Source organism: Ursus arctos, unplaced genomic scaffold (assembly GCF_023065955.2).
Source record: "Ursus arctos isolate Adak ecotype North America unplaced genomic scaffold, UrsArc2.0 scaffold_18, whole genome shotgun sequence".
In the NCBI taxonomy this organism is placed as follows: domain Eukaryota; kingdom Metazoa; phylum Chordata; class Mammalia; order Carnivora; family Ursidae; genus Ursus; species Ursus arctos.
The window spans coordinates 35,869,667-35,892,460 of NW_026622852.1; the positions used below are offsets into that span (position 1 = coordinate 35,869,667).

The 22,794-nt window shown below is 44.7% G+C and overlaps 1 protein-coding gene across 1 annotated transcript in view; it reads left to right on the forward strand.

The window, feature by feature from the left end:
- The first annotated feature begins 254 nt into the window (after positions 1 to 254).
- Positions 255 to 22,794, forward strand: part of ZNF462 (zinc finger protein 462) — a 133,329-nt gene continuing 110,789 nt past the window's right edge. Inside the window, 2 exon segments of the mRNA XM_057313646.1 lie at positions 255 to 1,599; positions 2,238 to 2,281. The gene's annotated coding sequence lies outside the window, so the exon portion shown is untranslated.

Sequence of the window (22,794 nt, forward strand, 5' to 3'; positions counted from 1 at the left end):
CCCATTCCTTTGCAAAAGAGATAGTTCAGAACGATTTGGGGAAAATTACACTAAATAAAAATTCAAGGTGTGAAAGCCTCATCTTGGTTCTCTTGTCTTCAACACCATGACACCTTATCATTAGAAGCGCTGATTGTTACTTTCCGAGCCTTTAGATGATCAGCCAGAAAAGTGCAAACAACGCGGGGCTGGAGGGTGTAAAGTTATTTAAGTAGGCTTTTTTTTTTTTTTTTCCCTTTTGGTGCGCCGTCAAAACATTTCACAAGTTAGGAAAATAAAGTGGTGGTTCCGAAGCTCGGAATGATGGGTTCTTTCCCTCCCCCATCCCCCCTTTCCATATCAGAAAAGAAATAAATGCACAATGAGCCTTTATTTCGGGGGAGAAGACTTCAAAATACGTGCCAGTAATGGACAATTTGAGCTTTTCACTGGAGATACTCACACCGCAAGCTGGAAAGGGATTAAAAAGCCCCACGTGGTTGATCTGGGTTTAGACTTGCAACCTCTAGTTCCCCATGTATGTTCTTTGCAAAGATTGGCCTCTAGATGGATGCGTGTGAGGGACTCTCTGGGGCCGGGGCTCGGCGCCTCGGGCTGGGCTGATGGTGGGAGAGCTATGAGCGGCCGGGCAGGGTCCTCACTGGGGGCTTCCTCCGCCGGCCAGGGCGGCCGGGCGCCTCCGGGACGCGAGCGCGCACGCCTCAGCCCGGCCGCCGCGCTCCTCGCACCGCCTTCTCCGCAGGTCTTTATTCATCTCATCTCCCTCTTCCCCTTCTCCTCCTCCTTTGCCTCCTTCTCCTCCTCTTCCTCCTCCTCCTCCTCCTCCACCACCACCTCCTCCTACGCCGCTGCCACCTCCTCCTCTTGCATCTCACTGGCCTGGCTCTGTGTTGCTCTGAGTGACAAAGACAATGTCCCAGCCTTAACTTTGCAACCACCTTGCCTCCTTCTGGGGTTCAGCGGGGGGGAGGGGGGACAGCAGCCGCAGCCTCAGCCTCAGCATCTCCTCCAGCTTCTCCTTCTGCTCTTCTCCAGCTCTTGGATAATTCTCTACCCCCCCCCCCAGCCCTTTTCTCGTTTCTTTCTTTCTTTCTTTTTTCTTCCTGTCTCCTGCACGTTGTTGTTGTTATTAGAAAGGCTTCGCGCACCCCCTGGTGCTCCGGCGTTTTGTGTGGCAGGAGAAGATTGTCTTCCTTCTCTCTTTCTGTCTTGCTTTCTCTCTCCCTCTGGTTGCTCATTATTCAGAGAGAGACACAGAGGGAGGGAGAGAGAGAGCGCGCGAGGGAGAGGGAGGAGAGGAGAGAGAAGAGGAGAGAGAGGGGAGAGAGAGAGTGAGAGGGAGAGGGAGGGAGGGAGAGAGAGGGAGAGGGAGAGAGAGACGGATATCTCAGGTCATCTGCAGCTGCAGCGAGTCTGAGGAGCCGAGGAAGGCAGGGAAGATGGCGATCCTCCATTGCTGAGACCCGGCAGAAGCACATGAGACTCCCAAACAACTTCCACAACAATAACCCGAGCAGGAAGAGGAGAAAGAGAAAGAGGATAAGGAGGCGGTGGGGCTGGAGAACCCGAAACACCTCCCGGCGCCGGGACGCTTCTTCTGTAAGTTACTGCAATTAACAACCACCTCGGGGTGGTCCGAGTGCTCCGGGGAGGAGAGCGCGGGGCGGTGGAGGCACAAACGCGCTCATTCATTCGGCCAAGGAGGGTTGGTGGAGCGGGGAGGAGAGGAAGTCCCCTGCATGGACTGGCTGTTGGAAGAGGAGAAGAAGCGAAAGAGAGGAGGAGGAGGAGGAGGAGGAGGAGGGGGAGGAGGGAGAGCAGGAGGGGGAGGAGGAAGAGGAGGAGGAGGAGAAGAGAGGGAGGAAGAGGAGGAGGAGAAGGTGGTGGTGGTGGCAGTGGAGGTGGCTGTGCTTTTCCTGCTGGCTGCTCCTTCTGCTGGGGGGAGCGGAGCGCTGTGGCTTAATTAATTTCGTGTAGTTCTATGGAGAGAAGAGAAAATGAAAGATGAGTGAGAAGAGAGCTGGAGGCTTAGGACGGATGCTCCGAGTGTGGGGACAGGAGTAGGGACAGAGAAGGGGGCGGAGGGCGGGAGGCGAGGGGACCTGAGCCGAGAGCCAGAGGGAGCGAGCGAGGGGCAGAGGAGGGAGCGCTCCGAGCCGCCCCGACCTGAGCGGGTTGACCTCTTTCTTTCTCTGTCCCTCTCCTTCCTTTCCCCCTCTCTGTCTGCCTGTCCCCAGCCCGATGGCAAAGCCGTGCGGATTGGCACCCCCCTCTTCCTCAGGTATTTGGCTCTCTCTCTCTCTCCCCGAAGTTGGGATGCGGGGTCGGGATGTGTCGGGGGGGTGGCTGCTGCCGCTGCTGGTGCTGCTGGTGCTGCTGGTGAGGAGAGAGGCGAGGAGCGGGGGGCACGGACCGGGTGGGGGGGGGGGGCGCAGGTTCAGGAGCAGCTGAGGAGCTGTCTCCAGGCTGGGGGTTCAGAAGCGTCTGGTGGAGGAGGACAACGGTTTCTGGAGAGGAGAAGCCATTACACACGCTTGGCTCTCTGAGGAAGGGAGAAAAGAAGGCAGGGGCCTGGGGGTCGCCTCACTCCTGGTGCAGTTCCCAGGGGTCTGCCCTCCTTCCAGGCACGAGGGGAAGCCGCAGCCGCCCCCCATTGGAGCAGCCCCTCTCTTTCCCTTTCTTTATCTCCCTGTCCTCCATTTGCAAGCTGTCTGCTTTGGTTCCAGTCCAGACTCCAAAACACAAAGCTCCTTCTCACGTTCATTCTCCAGGCTTTTCACCGTTCCTGAAGGAACCCTCATTTTCTTTTCATTGTAGCTTCTAACCTACAGAGAGGGAGGGAGGCTGCCTGGAGTTCCTTTTATATTCCTCCTCTACCCAAAGGGGAAAAAAAAAAGTTTTATTTTTCAGCACGCGTCTGGGATGGGAAAAGACCAACCAGTTGGGGCTTTCTCCCAGGGCTCCCGGGGGTTGTGTCTGAGTGTCTGTGTTGGTTGTTGGTTTGCTTTGGTTTTGTTTCTGGAGGTGGCTTGCAGGTTTTTGGAGGAAGTGACTAGTTTGGTTGAGAGCTGGGAACTGAGTCAGGTAAGCCGTGTCATGTTGTAACTCCACCAGAAAATGGAGGAGAGCGGGTTTCCAGGAGACAAAGCTGAGATGAGAAGTGTTTATAAAATTATGGATGTCTCCATTTTGAAGCTCTGTTGGTGATGGCTGGAGGAGGAGGCTTGCCTGCCTACTCCTTCTTCTTTTCCAGGGTGAAATCTTGTGGTGGTTCCTCACCATCTATTCATTATGCAAGGAAATGAGGGACTTGTAAGGGCTGCTCAGATTTTTCTCCCACCAAAGGAGTGCTTTCACAAGTTATTGAGGTGTTTGTTGCCATTTTAAAGTAAACTTTGGAAATTTTTTTTCTTCTTTTGAGTGGACCTGAAGGGTTTTGACCTCCTTCAGGAAAGGCAAGGCAAAAGCTTAAACGTTTTCCACTGAGGTCTTCACCCAACTTTTAAGCTGCTCCAGGTCTCCTGAAAGTCACCAGGAATTGTTATTTCCTCATTGTGAAGATGGTGGTGGCCCTAAAGCTGAGATTTTGGAGTGCTGGGGCTTGGTTATCATCATGATTTGATGCATGGCAAGACTTTATTGTCTGGTTTGGGCTGATTTCTGCAAAAAGGGAAAACAACAACAACAAATCCTGCAAGATCTCAGAGGAACTCTAAGACCGACTGACCCCAGTTACTCCAGAGTCCACATTTCTCTTCAGGTTGTTCCATTTGTGTTTAAGGCCTTCTTTTAGTTCCTTTGTTTTCCCCCTTCCCTTTCATTCTGCTCTTTTTCTCTGTGTTCTCAAATACTGTAAGTCTTCAGAAATATCAGATGTCTTCTTAACAATGTCACTATGGAAACAAATTTTTCAAAGATTATGTCTGTGGAGAAAACCTTATGTCCAGGTATCTTCCTTCACCTTTTTAATTGGGAAGAATTTAGTAGTCCTATAGGAAGACATTTTGTGAGGATGATTTGAAGGAAGGACCCAGTACTACCCCAGTCCACACACATTGATTGGAGTTCTTCACAGATTAGTTCTAGAGAATGTATGTGATTGATCCAAGTAAAGAACAAAATCCTGAAATGCTTGAGGAATTAATAAAAGCCAACCATGAAGATGTTGCTTTACCATTAGGTAAGGTAGCCATCTTGAGGATGAGGGAAGATGTTGGAAGAATTTTAGGTGGACTATTGATAGGATAGGCGAGGAAGCCTCCACGGTGGAATGAAAACTTGGAGGCGATTCAGAACCAATTAATATATTGTAAGGAGGCTGATTGGACCTTGTTTTCAACTAAGGAGAGACTTAGAAAGATACCAGCTTCAACAGAAATAAGGGACACATTGGTGAGCGACTTACACCAGCTTTTTTCTTGCTCTGCTTTCTCGTTATGTGTCAGATTTGTGTGTGTGTGTAAAGTTCCTCTGTCTACAGTATTATTGTGCATATTGAAGTGGTTTTAGATTCCAGATGTAATTATATTCTGTTGAGTAGCTGGTAGCAGTGTCATTCAGTAAATGCACAATGCTGTATATGACAACATCACATTTTTCAAAACCAAACTGTTGTGTCATTAATTGAGGGTTATTGTTCTTCTGAGGAGTGTGAAAGGAAAGGAGAAATACATGGTTCTTTAGCTGATAATTGTCCATGGTCAATGAAGTAAAACCCTGTTTTTGCAGACGAAGATGTATGGTTTTCAAGATTTTCAGTTGATGTGTGTGCTCATTTAAAAATACTTCTCTTCACATCTCTGCTTCTTTATTAAAAACCTGGGCTTCTCCCAGAGCATTTGAAAAATCTTACTTCTTGGAATCATACCTTTTATTATTCAGTTTTGAATGTTATCTTTTGATACCATTACTTTTGCTCTTAAGTGGAATGTTGTCAGTGTTAATACTTATAAAATTTGCTAATGCATGTATGGATCCTACTTGTTCAAACTCGGAAGTTCAAATGCAATGGAATAAAAAGAGTTATTTGGGAAAGTAATTACCAGATAATTTTGCATCTTAATTAACCATATTCGTGTATGTAAACATAAATACGTTATAGGTTGATCTTGAAGCAAACTTCCATTATATCTTTGTTGTTGTTGTTGATACCAGGACAACCGGTTAATTACTTATTTTAGTGGGGAAAAAAAAAATCTGACAAACTGGTTGCTGGTCCAGCAGTTTGACTCACCACATTTTTTACTTTGTGACCAAATGTTTTGGTGTCTTTATAGACAGTCTTAGAGTTGAGCTTTTCTGGAGGGAAAAAATTAGGTATCTAAGAGGCATTTTGGAGTTTGAGAATATGTTCTAACTGGTTACCTAAGAGACATGTTCATCTCTGATGCCCTCCATTAACATGGGACGCACCTAATATTAAAGATGTGGTTTCTTGCATTTTTCCAATTGTACACATTAGAAATGGGACACGTGTTTTGGATAAAGTGCTATGAGAGAAATACAGCGAGTGTCAAATTGAACATTTTCATTTGATGTCAAGGCTCAGAGATTTTTTTGTTGTTGTTTTTGAGACATCAAGTTGATGAGGCTCGTTATGCAAATTTTTTCCTTAGCTCTAATATATCACAAAGAGAAATCATTCTGGAGAAATATATGTGAGCTATGAGGCACATTGCAGTAGAAAAAATTCTTGTTGGATCTTTGTATTCCATAATATTTCTCATATTAGATTTATGTCTATCTAATTTATTGACCACATTCCCTGAGGACTTTTTTCCATACTCCTTGGAGTTGGAAACAACTTTTAGGTAGAAAAAATATATATGAAAAAATATATATGAAAAAATATATATGGACACACACATACATATGTGTGTGTGTATGTATGTGTGTGTGTTGTTCTTTCTTTCTAATGAGTCTTCTGGAAGATAGTAGGAGAAAAGAAATCCAACCCTACTAATGGACTTGAGAGTATTTGTGGTCAGTTTTCCTGAAAGAAAAGAATGGTAAAATTGCCTCGGCAAGAGCTCTGCTTTCTGTATGGTGGAGTTTAATAGGGTCTAGTCTGTCTTGAATTCTTTCCTGGTGTTGCAAGTTCTTGGTTAAGGTAACCTTACTCATCTTCTTTGTGCTATATGCCTTTATCAGACTTAGCACTCTCCGCCTCATGGGACAGAGCATTGACGAAGCTGTATTGAATGTTTCAAGTTGAAAACTGGAGAACAGAGGTGCTATTACACAATGCCACACTCATAAATTAGGAAATATATAAATAATGAACTCAGATTGCAAAGGGATCTGACATGAGTGTTTGATTGGATGATTGGCATGTGGAAATGAAGGAAAATCAAAAGAAGTGGAGGAAAATATTTCCAGGGTCTACCATTACAATCCAGCAAATCCAAAAAAAAAAAAAAAAGTTAGCCTGTATGTGTGTGTGTGGGGGGGGGCAGGTATCTTTTGAGGTTCACATAGTTAATGAAATTGGTGGCTTTGAGAGAAACGTTGGCTGGGTGTTGGTGACCTATTAATTGATTATGAGAAAATAGAGAGGAGAGTAGATAATGCTAGAAGAAAATTCCTCTTGTGTGATATGCCAAGACATCTGGCAGATGTTATGTTGGGCCCTAAGGAATGGACAGTTTAATTTTAGCCCTAGCAAGGAAATGGGAAGTTCTGAGCTCTTTTAATAGCACAAGCCTTAGTTTGGGGAAGGTTGCTTAAAAAAATAAGAAAGGAAAAGAAAAGAGGCATTTATTGTAATATTGAAAAACTCCAGGGAGCACCAAGATTAAGCTGAAGTTTTGGGGTGAGGGATAAAAATCTTACTTCCTAAGTAGAAATGAATATAAAAATCACTTAAAAGTTGACTAATAGGTACCCCATAAATGGTGACTATGAAGAACTTCTAATTGAGAAGCTAGTTGTTTTGTGCCTTAGAGAGATCATCTACCTCAGATCTTCCCTTCCCCCGGCATTTTATTGAAGAGGAAACTGGCAAGGAGACAGGCAGTGACTTGCCCAAGGTCAGAAGGTTCAGTTGTAACAAAGCCAGGCCTAGCACTCACAGGTCGGCTGACTCCCAACCCAGTGCCCTTTCCACCACCCCACTGCCTCTGATTGTAGCGGTTTGTGAAACACCAGCTCTCCTCTCCAGAGTCCAGGCCTCTCTGAGAAACGCTGTAATCAAACACTAGTGGGGCGGGAGTATTGGTTTTTGTTAGTCGAATTTACCATGTTGGGGCTGAGCATGGTTTCATTCATAGAAGTGATATGTTCCAGAGGCCAATTTTGTTCATGGGACTTTCAGTCAAGTTGTAGCTAGTGGGTTTGAAGCTATGCTCTTCTTTCAGTTGGCCTACTCTCTTATATAGTTCTGTCATTCAGGGCTTGGGAGTCCTTTTCAGATGCCCTTCTTTGGAGGTTTGGGTTTGTTTGGGTCTATTGCAACTTCCCAAAGTGCCCACAATTGGACTCAGAGGATCTATTTTGCAACATGGTACAGATTTAAATTGGCTTCTCTCGGAGATGCCATTTTGTAATCCTGATGAATGGCCAAGCGAGTGAAATCCAGTCTAAAACAATTACTGGTGATTTTCCAGTATTCCAGACTCCTCCAAAAATGTGCCCTCCATATATCTTCTTGGAGCCCAGTTCTCTCTTGCAGACCAATGGCTAGCTATTTGCCATTCCCCAATGAAGTCATGAAGTCATCCATAAATTGAGTTTTTAACAACACTGGGGACATTTAACCAGAGAGAGCTAGAGAGATAGGACAGTACTTTGGGAAGGGTGCAGTGGGTTCCATTTCTGACCCCTCTTGGACAAGTGAAAGTCATTTTGTGTAAAAAGAAGAGTGATGTTTGGAAGTTTCCACATTTTCTAAGCTTCTTCCAAACTAAAGCATAAATTCTTAATCCAGGAGGCAGTCTGGAGAAGGTATTGCTGGATGTGGACTTCTGGCAGAAACACAGTTAACGCTATAAACAGTTGAACCTCAGTGTGGCACTCCTCCAAATGAGTTGACTGTCGAAAATAAAATGTTCCAGAAGAACTGGGAGAACAGGAAAGAAGTTAAAACAGCATGGTTTGCATGCCAGTACTGAAGGAAGAAAAAAAAAAAGTTGGGCTTGGGGGGGTGGGGGCATTGGAGAGAAGATAATCCCAAATTGAACTGTCTCCTGGATTTAGAAGAGCTGGAAAGAGGAGTTTCCAAGTGAGGGAAAATGGATTTTTATGAATTTAGATCGTATTTGCAGTTTACTAGGAAGCTCTTTTGAATCTTTTGTCCCCTTGAACTTTGTCTATGGAGAACTGTACACACTGATAAATAGAAAGTCAGTTGGAAGTGCTTTGGATTTACAGTTTCTGCTTAGAAATACTATCATCAAATTTGTCTACTTTCTCAGGGCTCCTGTCCTTATTGGTTGAAGCTTTTTAGCCTTTGGATGTGTGGCTTCAACTCCAAGTTGGTTTTTTCAGGTCTTGGAAAGATGAGAGGTTGGGAGAGTGAGTGGGGTAGGAGAGGGTAGGAGTATGGTCACCTGCAAATGCATTGTCTTTTAATCCTGGTTGAGCAGATTACGTGGTGTCTTCAAAGCGTTCTTGCCTAATTCCTAGCTGGAGACGTTTTTTCATGAGTTATTCTTGGAGGGAAGGTTTCTTTTTGTGCCAGGTCATGGGTATTTTGATATTGATTTCCTTGCTTTCATGTGTTGGCTTGTTCCGTTGCCTGCATGTTGCTTCTGGATATTAATAAAATACTTCTGCTGTGCCTGTCCACATCTTAGCCCCAACTTCATTCAGAGAACACAGCCTGCACTTGGGGGTGAAGGGAAGGTTGGTAGGTACTTATTTGTTCAAAAAATAAATCCTTGAAGGTGAAGACGGCTTCATTCAGAGAAGGATTTGCCAGGCTTTCGAGTAGACTTTTAACAAAGACCACGCAGGGGAAGATGGGGAAAATTCTACCGGGGACCAGTAGCTCCTGATTAAAATGTTTTAGGATCACTTCGTAGGAAATTAAGCATTTGTCCAAGATGAGTAAGCAAAGACTTACCTTTGGATTCAGATGGGCTGGAGCACAAAAGACGCTGGAGACCCAGGCGAGACAACTGTGTCAGAAGTAATTAAGCCTGGGATTTGTGGAGAGGCTTATCTGCCACAGAGCCCAGCTGGGGAAGGCCAGCCTCCCTCCCTAAGCCCTCATCTGGCCAGTTGAACCAGAACAGGAGCTAAGGCCTTCAAATTTTGGAGTTTCTCTCTTCCCTGTTCAGATTTAAGAAGGTAAAGTTGTCATTATTCAGTTATGCTCATGTCAGCTGAGTACTTGCTTCTCTCTTGAGCTGGGAAATGCCACGGGGTGGGGGTGGGGGGCTGATTTCCTCTGAGGGAACATTCTCCCTTTTGACACTACAAATGTGCCTATAACATTGTACTTATTACTCAGAAAATAATTGTGCAGTGGCACAATGTGGGATACTTGAAAGATGTTTGCTGCACAAAGGTTCCAATACTCACCTGCAGATTAAGAAATGGGTTTCTAAACCATCTCATTTCTATTGCTAATGAAAAGCTTTGGAAGGCACCTGTGAATTAGAGCTCCAGCTGCTATCATGGTAGGGGAAGTTAGGCCTTGAAAGGATACACGGATTAGCCCGTCAGAAAAGCAAACAGTAGCATCAGCACAAGTAGGAAATAGGGTTGTTAAGCTAACAGAAAAGTAGGCTAAAGCATTGCCATAATTACGTGGTGGAAATTTGCTGGGAAGGAGAGACAGGAGGAGAAGGAAAAGCAGGAGGAGAGAGGCAGGGGAGTGATTGGCGAGTCCCAAGTAGAGGAGGGCTATCCACTGGAAGAGCCTACAGGAAGAAGAAAGGCGTTAGCAATAAAGGAAGTGGGAAAAGCCCTGGTAATTTGGAACCTATTGCACGTGAGAAATGAAGACGAGCGCTCAGACCCACAGTCTTTGGTCAGTTCTTACTGTAAGAAAAAAGGGAAAAGACTTGAACTTGGAAGACCCATTTATGTGACTTCAGGGCTACAGATCGGCCTTTGTGATAGAGGACAGATGGACACTTGAAGGAACTGGTTAAGTAGGCCCAGGTGCAGCTTTTCCTGGAAAATGAACAAAGTAGAGAATAGAGCTCAGCAGAAAATCGCTGCATTATTAGTGGGCAGGCAGTATGATAGTCCTCTCCACGCTTACCTACTGAGGTGCTCTACCCTCGCTGTGGGTGTTAGAAGGAATGAAGGAGGAACAAAGACGCGCTTCTTTCCAAGGGGAAAGGAGTGGACTGTGACAGCACCTGGAGTCCAGTTTGGGATTAAGCCATTTGCTAGAGCCAGGAGTTGCAGGCCGGTCAATCCCATCCTGGCACATAAAAATCCAAAATAAGGCCTTTGTGGCCCAGAATGGTTAGCCATTCTAATCCCTAATTACATCATTCCTCTGTGTTGTAACCAGTTAGTCAGCAATTGAGTATCAGTCACTCAACCCGGATGGGGTCTGGTCTAGGGGTCCTTCCTGTGGGGTAAAATTTGAACACTGGGCCATAGCCCGAAGATGGCCAGAAATAGATGCCAGCTAGAGATTACGTAAGGATTTCAATAACAAGTACTTATCACCCAGAAACTTTTTCTCTTCAGTGGTTTCTGTTTTGTACGGTCTTCTCTGAAGCCTGGTAATTGGTCCTGAGTATTAATAGCTGGGGAGGGATGCTGTGTTGGAAGAGGCCATTTTGATCTGAATGTCAGAGTTCAGCTGCTGGAACTTCTCCCCCTTCTGCTGTCAACTGAATATTATTCCTTCGGATACTGGGTAAGAATACCATCTGTAAGGTGAATAATTATGATGGCTTCATCAAAAAATGCTGCCAACTGCTCTAGAGTAGGAAGATAACACAGACCTTCCACAAAATGCTCTTTCTCCCCCTGGGGAGACTCACAGTTATTATTAATACTAGGTTGCATTGGTTTAACATTGAATCTGAACCAGGGACTGTTCATATGGTAGAGAAAACTGAGGTTCGGGGAAGTAAAGTCATTTACCCAAGGTCGTGGAGCTGGAAAATGGGGAGCTGGGGTTCACACACAGGGGTACTACCTTCTGGTACTACCTTCTGGCCCTCAGCAGGTGGGAATTGGCCTCGGTTATTACTTAGTAGTCCTGATGGTTTATCTCTTCCAGTTGCTTGCGCCACTAGTAGATCCTGGTGTTCTAGAAGGGAAATTTGAGCATAATGGAAAATTAATTGTAATATATTGGTTGATATGAGAGATATAACTTATTGTAATAGCTTGACAAAGTGTGTTTAACTAAAGAGTACCCTGTTTTTGTTCTTCTGAGTTATAGAGGGGATGGTGAAAAACAGCAAGAGACCCTGTACAAGGAAATTTAGAGAATAAATATTTTTAAGTTGTACTGTGTGAAGCTCAGAATTGTAGTTACACATGTGGCTATTTAAAAAAGGAACACCTACCTGTTACAGCAGAAAGATACACTGTGTGACTTTTTTCTTTTTCTTTTCTTTCTTTTTTTTTTTTTAAGTAAAGAAGGTGTCTTACTTTTTTCCTTCTTAGGGCTCCCGTTGAAAGTCTCAGTGTCCCGTATTGGCTCTGGTTTACTGTTAGCACGAGACATGTTTCCAAAAGCCACACGGACGTATTTGAAAAGTAGTTCCACTGTCTAATGGTCACTTCTGGAAAATAGCACAGATAGTCTTCAAAGCGTGTGCTAGTATCCCCCACGCCTTTTAGTGATCACCACGTGCTCTATTTAGATCCTGGAGACATGATGAATGTTTGGGTTTTTATTTGCCTCTCCCTGAAACATCACAGTACAGTAAGGAAGCTGCTGTTCATGGATGACCACAAATGCCCTTAATAGAGTAACAAGTTGTACTCAGGGAGATGGAGCAGGTCCAGCTATCCTGAAGATACCCAGGACAGTAGCTTTACTGTAAGACAGGCAGTTGGGGCATTCATTGCTGAGTAGGCTTTTTAACCTCGAGACAACTAGTCGTGGTTTTATAAAATCTTAACTGCTATGGATCTGTTCAGGTGATCTCCTGTTCCCAGACAGACTTGTACCCGAAGACTTTGTAGGTGGATAAGCATGTGTCCTGTTTATAAAGTGTACCGAGGAGGCCACACAGCCACTTTTTTTTTTTTTAAACCTACCATGCGTATCTTCTGCCAAACTTACCAAACCATTGTTGTCTTAGATAAGGCCCTTCATGGGGGAAACAATCTCAGAAAAAAGATAGCTACATAGTGGGAGAGAATAACGCTGAGCTATAGCAAAGCATGTGGGTCTCCAAGTGGAATTTCTGAGTTAAGAGGCTTAGGGAGCATCTGTTGGGACCCTTAGCAGCAGCACCCAGCCTTCTAAGATACTCCCTCCAACCAGCTTGTCTCCAAGACCAGTTCTTAACGTGGTTCCCCAGTTTTCCTCTTAATTCCACTAGGAGAAATCTACCCGGGTTACCCTCAGGAGCTTTGCAGAAGGTGCAGGTGAATTGAGCCAACACACGTTTGCGGGTGCAGTGACATTCAGTTGGGACTAGGACTTTGAATTTGAGAATATACTCCACGTGAGAGGCAGGGTGGCCGAGGGACCCTTGGAGCATGTCCAAGGAGGTAACTGTAGAAAGTCTTATGTATTTAGGCCTGGTGGGGGAATCTCCCATTATACTGAAAACAAAAGAAAAGAGCCTCTTCAAAGGCAGGTTCCACTGTGATGTGAAAAAAGCACATTGCAGAGATCACATAAAATGGCACGCATTCAGGAAAGCAGAATTGTATCCTTCCTTCCACTTGGGTGGAAGTTCCCATCATGCATTCCATCTTCTCCTGTGGTTTTGCCTCTGATTAGTAATTTTGGGGGGGCTGGGAAGTGACGTGGCTTTGAAGAACAGATGTCAGCTGTCCCTGACATTCCTCCTGACTCCTTGGTCGCCTCAAGTGTTTTGAGTACCTCACCCATTCTTTTTCTGACCAGTGGCTGTAGCTTGTTAATAATGAAGGAACATCACCCATAAGTCCTGAAATTAGCAAGTGTTAAATGTTATGTGATTATTAGGGGAAAAACAAGATAATCTAGTCAGTGGGCTTAATTAGGTTGTGATTGCCCAATTGCTGCTTCATGATAATTATATTCATAACCCCGTTTCTAGACGTCAACTACAATTATCAAAATTGACCCCAGCACAGGTAAGTGTTAGCGATCTTATTTGAAGCAGCTACTGAACGGTGAATTTCCAATGTTCCCGGGTGTCCCTCTCTGTTCCTTTTCCCCCTGCTTGCCACCTTCCCATCTTTTAGCATTCGTAGCAGAAAGATCGCTGGTAACATTAGTTTGTCTGTGACTGTGCACGTATCGTGTAGCTCGTGTTGGTGTCTACAGAAAAATACTGAAGAGTCAAATATGAGTAAAAGAAGAAAAAGAGTAAAACATAAATAAACCAGCAAATAGGAATCTTGAAGCATAAAGATCCGAAATGGGCTAGATTTTTTTTCCAGCACGTGAAACCTGTTCAGTAGATTTAATGTGATTCATTTGAATTGAGCCTTTACTTTAGGTGAAGAAGAGTCCCCTGTGTTTGAGATACTGTCTTAACATGATCATTAAGGTCTGAGGAACAGGCGGAGAACTTTTAACTTTGTATTAACCACACCCTCCTATCCCCCAAATTCATGACATTTGCCGCTAGAGTATTCTAGTAGAAAGGAAAATGTCATTGCTGGGGACGTTGTTTACTGTTTTTCTCCCCAGTGAAGGCAATGATTTCTAGGAAATGCAAGCAACAACCTGTATCAGAAGTGGGTATGTCAGTGTGATACCATGAATCATTGGGGCCAGATTGTCCCTTGGTGGCTTTCCCTTTCTGACATTCAGTTATATGAAAAAATAATGGACTTAAAATTTGCACACCATGGCTAAACTTCAATGCAGTAGAACTGTCTGAACAACTAGGAACTTGGTTACTATATATGGTGTGTGTGTGTGTGTGTGTGTCTGTGTGTTATATATGTGTGTGTTGTGCGTGTATATATATATATGTAAACATGTATGTGTGTATTCTGTCTGGGAGAAGGTGCTTATTTTTTGCTGAAACATCAGGAGTGCAAATTTCGCAGAATTTCTGGGTGAACATGCAGTTCTTTGTGTGGGGGTCTTCATTAAGGAAGTGGTCTGTAGTGTGTAGAGCAGACTCTCTGGGACTGCATGAGCACAGGATGAAATTGCTCTGTCCCTTCCTAGCTGTGTGACCTTGAGTAAGTCACTTAACCTCTCTGTTCCCATGTTTCCTACCCAATGAAAGGGAGATACTAATATGAATCTGTAGAACTGACAAAGGACTACAAAATATTGTGTGGTTTAAGGGTCCTGGTTCATAATGGGCACTTGAAAAATGATAGTTCCTTCCTTCCTCACTGATAGAGAAACTGGGACAGAGATCTCCCAGGGCTTTGCCAGATGTGAATTGTTTTGTCCTTGGTCTGAAACTCCGTTTTTTTGAGTCCCGCCTGATTAACCTTGTGCCATGTCTGCCTTAACTGATGGATGGTCCTCACTGCTGTTGTGCAGTCACGGGGAGATTTCCCGGATCGTGCACCTCTGCTCGGCCTGCCTGTGGACCCTGCGGTACTCCGCATCCATGTGTGGGTGTTCAGTCGGGATTCATAAGCGACCTGAGGATGATCCCATGGCCTCTTGGGATACTGTATTTTCCTGGTGACAAAGCCTATCCCAACCTTGCAGAGATCTATTTCCTGGAATGTTGTGGGGGAACAATTTTTAATCAATGTGAACTTCCTTGAGCATTTTGGAAGCAAGATGTTACTACTGTTCCTATCGTTTGGCATCATTCTGGCAACAATGATTTTGTCTTTTCGAAAATGCGGAGTTTATTGCAATGAAAATCGTGCTTTGGATGCCCCTCCATAGCTTCACTCATATGGCCAGCTCCGAGCCAGTTCGAGGACTGGCCAGTGGCCTTGCCTAGAATTGCTTGGGTCTTCTCTGTGCAAATGTTTATTTTGATAGTCCGTGTCTGCTTGGTCTTACTAATGTACTGTAATATCAGATGCTTTGAGATCTCAGGGGTAAGGAGGCTAATTTTAGAGTGCTGTAAGGGTAGATGGTATTTCAAAGTGTAGAATGGTAGGACCTAACAAGACTTACCTAAACTTGTTTGCTCCAAGTCAGAAGAACATATGTTGGTGGCCTCCATGGTGAGCGCGTGGTGGTTGGTGGTGGCTGGAGCAGAAATGAAGAACGTTTGAGTGGTTCTTTGGTAAAACAGTGTAGGGACTTTTCCCCTTCAAAAGCAAATTACCCATGATGATTTATTTATTTATCTTCTGTTAAAATTTTTACATTTCAAGAACTTCCAGAGACAAGGGTCTCAATGGACTAATTTTTTTTTTTATTATAAAAAATTTATAGTTGCCGCTTGAAAATTGTGTCCAGAGATATTTGAGGAGAGAAGAAGAGACTATGCATTTATTTCCTGGTGTTCAGATCTCTTGAATGATCTTGAGTGAGAGATTTTGGGTCTCCAAGGGTAGACCCCAAGACTAAAATAAAGGGGTGGTGGTGTAGCTGGTTGTAATCATATGAAATGCCCTCAATAAACTAAGACATACTAGGAGAAACAGTAGGAGTTGAAAGTGAGACCTCTTAGGATGCCTGAAAAGCTGGGAGTGGAAAGGTTTCTCCAGTTTCCTTGAGATTTTGCTCAGGGGTGTATTTGGGAATGCCCTGTTCACACGTGTTTGGTTCTTTGCAAGTTGTAAGATCCTTACTTAACCGGATGGCTGCAAAGTGGTAGAATGGTGATTGGTTTAACTTGGGTCAAGCTCCTAATTCGCTCCCAGCCTCCAGTTTATCTTTAAAATGGAATTCTGTCTAAGAGGCATAATGTATGTAGAGCACCCAGCACCCTGCCAGGTACCCAATACATGGCCGCCTCTGCAGTTCATTTGCAATGATCAATTAGTAGCCATCCAGTGCCTCTCGGGCACGGGGGCTTGCTTCTTGCCATCTCGCCTGGCTTTGCACGCCCAGTTAGCAGTTGTGGGATGACGTCGAGTTGGAAAGAATGTAGTGTCTTCACTATCCTACAGCGTGTTTTATGGATGCTCTTGTGGTTCAGAAATGCGTGCCCATCCATCTCTCCATTCATCAAACATTTATTGAGCACCTTTTGAGTACCTTTGGCACGCCTGCAGCATGCCTGGGTGGTCGAACCCAGGGGGGTGTTGGATCTCTCTCTCCTAGTCACGTTGGGTTCTTTGTTTTGGTAATTGAAGTGATTATGATGGAGATGGTGTCCTTAGCCCCATTTAAATAGGTTGGAGCCAGGGGCTGGTGAACTGTGGCTTTAGCCAGGGGGAAATGGATTCCTGTTTAGATGCCTGCATTGCTGAGTCTTTGTGTGTATATGTTTACAATATCATTTGCTAACCGTGTAGTCAGTGCTGCTGGGGTACGTAATCTGGCAGATCATTTAAATATTTACTCCAAAATATCTTGTTCTCTGTTGGTGTGAAGTAGAGTTTCCAGATATTTTTAGGTCATTTTCATCTTAGCAACCCTGTTGGAGATGAACCAGACACGCTGCTGTAAACTGTCCCCCCATTTTGGTAGAATTTAATAAAGTAAAGTTTAATGGTTTGGTCCCAAGAGGCCAGCGGACCATCTGGTTAGCAGAAGGTTAGGTCGAGTTGTGCACGGCCGCTGGGAGGGCCACGGAGCCGCGCCGCCGCCCCGGTGCCGTGTCCAGTTGCCGAACGCGTGAAGCATTGAAATGGTGCTTTCAGGTCTGCCGAGCCAGCAGTTCTGTTAGCACCGCTGTGACGCAGGAGATAATTCAGCTGGGCAAGCGGCAGCATGGGGGTGGATCTCCAGTACAGGATGTGTAATGTCAACATGAAGGATTGGAGCTGGCAGAAGGAAGAGAAGCACTCATTTCATGCCAGTGCAGGAAGCCTAGAGAGATGCTTCCCACCCCCTTGCGTCTTGTCCTCTTCTGCAGCTTTCACATTATATGTTCAATGATTACCTTGTGCATGGGCCATGGCAAAACTTCAGCTGATTTTCTGCCTCTTTTGGAACCTGTCAGCATAAACAGAGTGAACCACATTCCACACACATGGAGGGCGGGCGAAGGCAAGACTTAGCGGCACAGCCTGGGAGGAGGAGAAAGGGCTTCGTTAGGCAGGGGCATCTTTGTGCTGGAGATGGAATCCCATTGTCCGGCCCTTTGTGCTCAGATTTGAGACCGGCCATCCGTTCAAAGGCTGCAATCATCCCAGAACACTGGGCTGCAGCTGTAGTCCGTGGAAGCCTGCAGAATGGTCCCAGAGATTCTGCAGGAGCTTAGCAATTACATAATTGCCGTGTAACTGGAGAGAGCCATCAGGACTGTCTAGTTCCCCTGGAAAGAAAGCTTCTACAATTTAAGGGATAGATTGTTTTCCCTTGTTAAACCTGAAAGCTGATGAGCAAGGACATCAAGCCACCAGGCTGGAACCGGGTCCTCTCCCTGGCATGAGACAGGAGGATGTTCACAAGTACACTTGGCTGGACATTCAGTGGACTTCACAGCTGCGTTCAAGGCGGGGAGAGAGAGAGAGAGAGCAACTCACCAGGTCTCAGAAAAGTGGATTCTTGTATCCGTTGAACACGGTATCTGACTTGTTTCTAATCTGTGAGGCGACATTCCGTATGCATTCAAGGCATGGAGTTTTCCAGAGCTTTCTTAGGAATGGGACCAGCAGAGCTGCACTTCATCACCAAGAGCCCTCTCAAGTTCTGCTACCTGCTCTGGAGGATTTTCACAGCCTCTCTTGAGGGAGCACTTGCCTCAGACGCTGAGCAGCGGCCGCACTGCAGGGCCTGACTGTCATGCGATGTTCCTAAATGCTGGAATCCTCGCCACATCAACCCATAGTAGTGCCTCGGCAGCCCGGGGGCTGGAGCAGACTGGACACTTTGTCTGTGAAGACCTCACAGCGCAGGAATGAATTCCCTCTTTCAGAAAGCTACCTGACCGCTTGTTTTCCATAGTTGAGAAAATTTTGAGGTGGAGTTGGTTAAACGTAGGCGTGAGGGCTGCACTCGACCAGCGAGAAGTCCAGGCTCCATTTCTTCAGATACGAAACAGTCATCTAAAATTAGCTGCATCTCCTAACCCAAGCTTGGGCGCGATGTTTGTTTATGTGAAGCAGCCCTGCCTTTCTGGGGTCCGTTCTGTGGGGCTGCTGGAGTAGAGAGTGGGTTTATCGATGGCTTTCAGTTGGGCCTTTGATCGCTATGCTCTTCATCTGTATCTCTCAGTTGAAATGTGTTTGTAGTCAGAAGGCAAATACAACATTTTGGCTCCTTTGTGAGTTAAAAAAGGAATGGCCAGCGGGCACTGTAAGGAGTTGGACCTCCAAGGTGGATTGGGTCCACAGACTCCCAGACCTTTTACCTTTAGACCTGCTTTATTCTTCACCTCCTGGGTTTAACGCTGAGGTTGATGGATGCAAATAGTTTCTTTTAGAATTTTGATTCCTATGAAAGAGTGCTGGTGGGTTTTCAAGGAGCCAGGCTGCCTCAGCACTGCACTTTTATTTTGTAGCAATCTGAAGGGGGGTATAGGATCACCCATGGTGACCCTTTCCTGCGTCATTCCAGGCAGGCCTTGGCATGCTTCAGCAGATGAGTAAGGGTGAGGGCAATTGGCAGGAGGACCCGCTGAGTTCATCTTGCTTCGTATCTTAGAAACTGGCCTGACCTTGTTCCATCATCAGTGTTTGGGCACTCTGAGAAACACTGGCCCATCTTGCAAGGGTCCTGGAGATTGTGTTGGGATCAGTGTGCTCTCATACTAGGAAGGGACACTTGACTCAGGTGCAGAGACCACATGTAAGGAAACCCTTGGCTATCAGCATTGGGAGGCCTGTGAAGACCTTGGCAGTGAGGGCCGTGGTGTATAGTAGAAAGAACGGAGACCTCAGAGCCAGTGAGTAGCTGCGTGACCCTGAGTGAATTATTTCATCTTTGATCTTCAATTTTTTTTTTATCTGGGGGAAAAAATCTACTTTGTAAGCTTCACATGGGGAGTAAATGAGATTGTGAATGTAAATCTCTGGTGTAGAGCCTGACGTATAGTGAGCACATAAAAAATACTAATTCCTTTTTCTCCCATTCTTAAGTTTCCATAAAACACTTATTATAGGCAGAGCACTTCTAACAGGGACTGAGTCAGAATACACTTGAGTCCACATGAAATCCCCATTAGGGGGCTTGTACTGGTGGGACTGATGAACATTTAACATCTTGGCTTTAGGGGCTGGAGCAATATGTTTTATTATATGGTGACTTTTATTTATTTAATTTTTTAAAAGATTTATTTTGGAGAGGGAGAGAAAGAGAGATCATGCTTGCATGGGGGGGGGGTGGCCAGAAGGAGAGAGAGTTCCAAGCCGACTCTGTGCTGAGCGCAGAGCCTGATGTGGGGCTCGATCCCATGACCCTGAGATCATGACCTGAGCCAAAACCAAGTGTCAGACACCCAACTGACTGCACTACCAAGGTGCCCCTGTATGGTGACTTTTAAAAGCCAGTGTGCTCCTCTATGAAACATGACTCTGAAATCTGGTAAAGGGGGGAAAAAGTACCTTAACCTCTCTTTGCACTATCTTGAACTTTCTGTAATAGATTATTTATTAAATTCCTCAGATGAGGTTCTATTTTTATTTTTTGTTGTTTTGACTATGGTTGCACAACTAACTCCTTTAAAAGAAAAATCTGACATTTCCCAAAAATAGCACAGGTGGGAGATAGAGTTGGGTGTCCAGAACCCAGTAGACTTGAATTAATGATCCTCCGAGCCTCTTTGCTCTGACGTCTAACCCAGTGTGGCATTCCTTATGTTGGTGTTACATGAAGCCTTGTTGACTGTTTTCAGAGGAAAAGTTAAAATTTAGCCAAATCAACTTTGAAGGCCAACCAGTAGTTTCTCAAGATCAATTACTGAAGAGGACTTGACTAGAAGCTGCAGGAAGGCAGGCCTGGGCTCTGTCTTGTCATCGGTCTCATCAGTGCTTTGCACAGTGCCTGGGGTAGATGTACGGTGTCAAGAAGTAAGTGTTGAGTCAGTAAACCAAATCCAACACTTTTTTAAAAGTCATATTGCTTTTAAATATCTGTTCCCTAAATACACCTAGATTTATTAAAGACAGAACCGTATCTCTTAGTTTCTTCTAAACAGTGATTGCTACTCCAGATATCACTAGTGTAAAGCATTCAACTTGAGTTAAGTGGAGATTTGGCCCTGACATTTTAATTTAAAAATGAGAGTTAATGTAAGTTCTTAATCAAGGAGAACGTCCCAACTCTACAATCTGTATTAAATAAATATATTCTGGAAGTAAGAACAACTAGATTGCCATCTAGGGTAAAGAAGCCAAGGAGAGTTTGAGTATTGGTGGCTTGGGAAGGATACTAATTTGAGGATGACAGTTTACTGGTATGATTCTGAATGACCCCTTGGGGCATTGTAAAGTTAGATTTTGTGGAACTGAGTGTGAGACATTGAGAGGAAAAAGTCAAACTCAGGAATATTCAGCGGCTCAAGGTCAGTGGTTCTGGAGGAATCTCATTTGTAGTTTTATATGAAAAAGAAAGACATGTCTTTTCCCAAGACTTTATTTGACCTATTAAGTCTATATGGATCATGGCATGTTTTTCATGGGGTAAATGGGTGGTATGGAAGCCTCAAGGAATATAGAAAAAAAATGTTAGAGAAAGAAAAGACGAGTATGGAGCGTTTCCTGTCAATTTAACATAATTGGAAGAATGAAGCAATGGAAATGGGACAATAGTCATGCTCTTTGAACATGGTCAAGCAGGTTCAGAAAACATGCTTCTCCACCTTTGACTTCAGTTCTTGAACATTTCAGTGGAATGATTTAGACCATTGAAAGTCTAGCATGTGCAGAAGCCTTCTAGGTATGAGGTGACCTTGCAATATTAAAGAAACCCACGGATCCTGTTAGTTCCAACCTCACTGAAGGACATATTCTGAAGAGCCAGCTCATTAAGCAAGCTTTTGAAGGGTGTGCGCTGCAGAGCAGTTTCCTGTTATTTGGTTAATGGTTGACCTAGTTCTATTGCCATATGCTTCCTGGAACGCATTCTAATATAAAGTATGTGTTAAAGCAAGACTAGGATAATAGCAGGAAAGTCAAAGCCTCCTGAAGCAGAGACCATGTTAATGCTGGCCCGGTGAGGGCAGAATAGGGTATGGGTGGAAAACGAATAGACTTTTCTCTTCACCATCCTGTTTCCTAATTCTTACTGGAGTCCTCACACTTCATCCCAGGGCATTCCAAGGAGTTGGCTTTTCGCACCGTACCTCGGACGTATATAGCCTGCATTGTTAGTTCATTTCTCGAGCGTGCCAGACCCAGTTAGATGTTGAAGTACCCTGAGTAGAATTATTACTGCGAGGAAAGATTAGATTAGATTTGGCTAATGGCAGGTGATTTTGTTTTTGTCTTATTATTTTTGTATTGCCAACAAGGGATTAGTAAATCTTTTTGTCTGAAGTTTGGATGGCGTCCAGAGTCTAAGACTGAGGCTTCTTTGACTTATTTATCATTCTACCTGGAATCAGCAGCCTTGGCTGTTCATTTGGGTGGACAGGAGAGTCCACGCGATCACAGGGGCTGCCGAGCAAACTTTGTACCAGACACACAGTGTTTGTTTTAACAGCTTCAGAATGTGAAGAATCTGTGGGTCTAGTCTGCTAATTGCTGGATAGTTGGGTGGTGGTAGAGGAAGCTGTTCTCTTCATTGCACATAAAGAAAACATTTGAGGAACCACAAGTGTGTGGGGTGGGGGTGGGATGGGGGTGGGATGGGGTGGACAGTTCCTTTTAAATTCGTTTTTTAAAAAATCACATCATTGTAGAATGGGACAATGATTCCTAAACCAGGCTGATGTTCAGAATCATTCTGAGAACTTGGAAACAAAAAGGAGGTTATTAAAAATAGATTTTTAGGTTCTACCACAGGAGAGGGATTCAGTAGGTCTAGGGTGGGACCCTAGAATGTGTATTCTTAGAAGCCTGATTTAGGAACCACTGGTCTTGGGAATTCAGTATCCTTAGGCGGGCAAGGGAGGAGGAAGCAGCCACTGTGCTTTCATGTCTCACATGCAGGAAGTGGGAAAAGGAAAAGAGATGCTGTCAGAACTTGGTATTTGTGGCTGCTCATAATTTGAGCTACAGAATAGGCTTTCGTCTTTTCTTCCCCAGGAAGTCAGTACCTCCAGGGCACCTTAAGGGTACCGTATACTAAGTGTTTTGGGTTTGGGAAATGTCATCTTAGTGGCAGGCCACTCAGTGTGCTCCACCGCCGTCCCCATCCTCCACTACCCCGTCATCTCCCTCCCACCGTGGAGACAGTGTGAGCAGAGTATCTGTCATTCATCAATTAAATTGGATGGCGTTTTTTCATAGTAATACTTTGGCTGGAACAAAGGGAAGTTACCTTATGTTGATTTCTGTATACAAAGAAATTGCTACTGATCCACCCAAATAGCTGCTGCTATTTTTTCCCCCTCTTATTAACAATAAAGAGATGCACATGTTGATTGTGGACTTGCTCCATATAGCTGCCCACCTGGCCTGGCTTGGAGCTATTGACTCTGACACTGGGCCACAGCTCAAGAACCCATTTATGAACCAGAATGGCTTTGACGTCAGGATCACCCTGATTTGGGGTCTAAT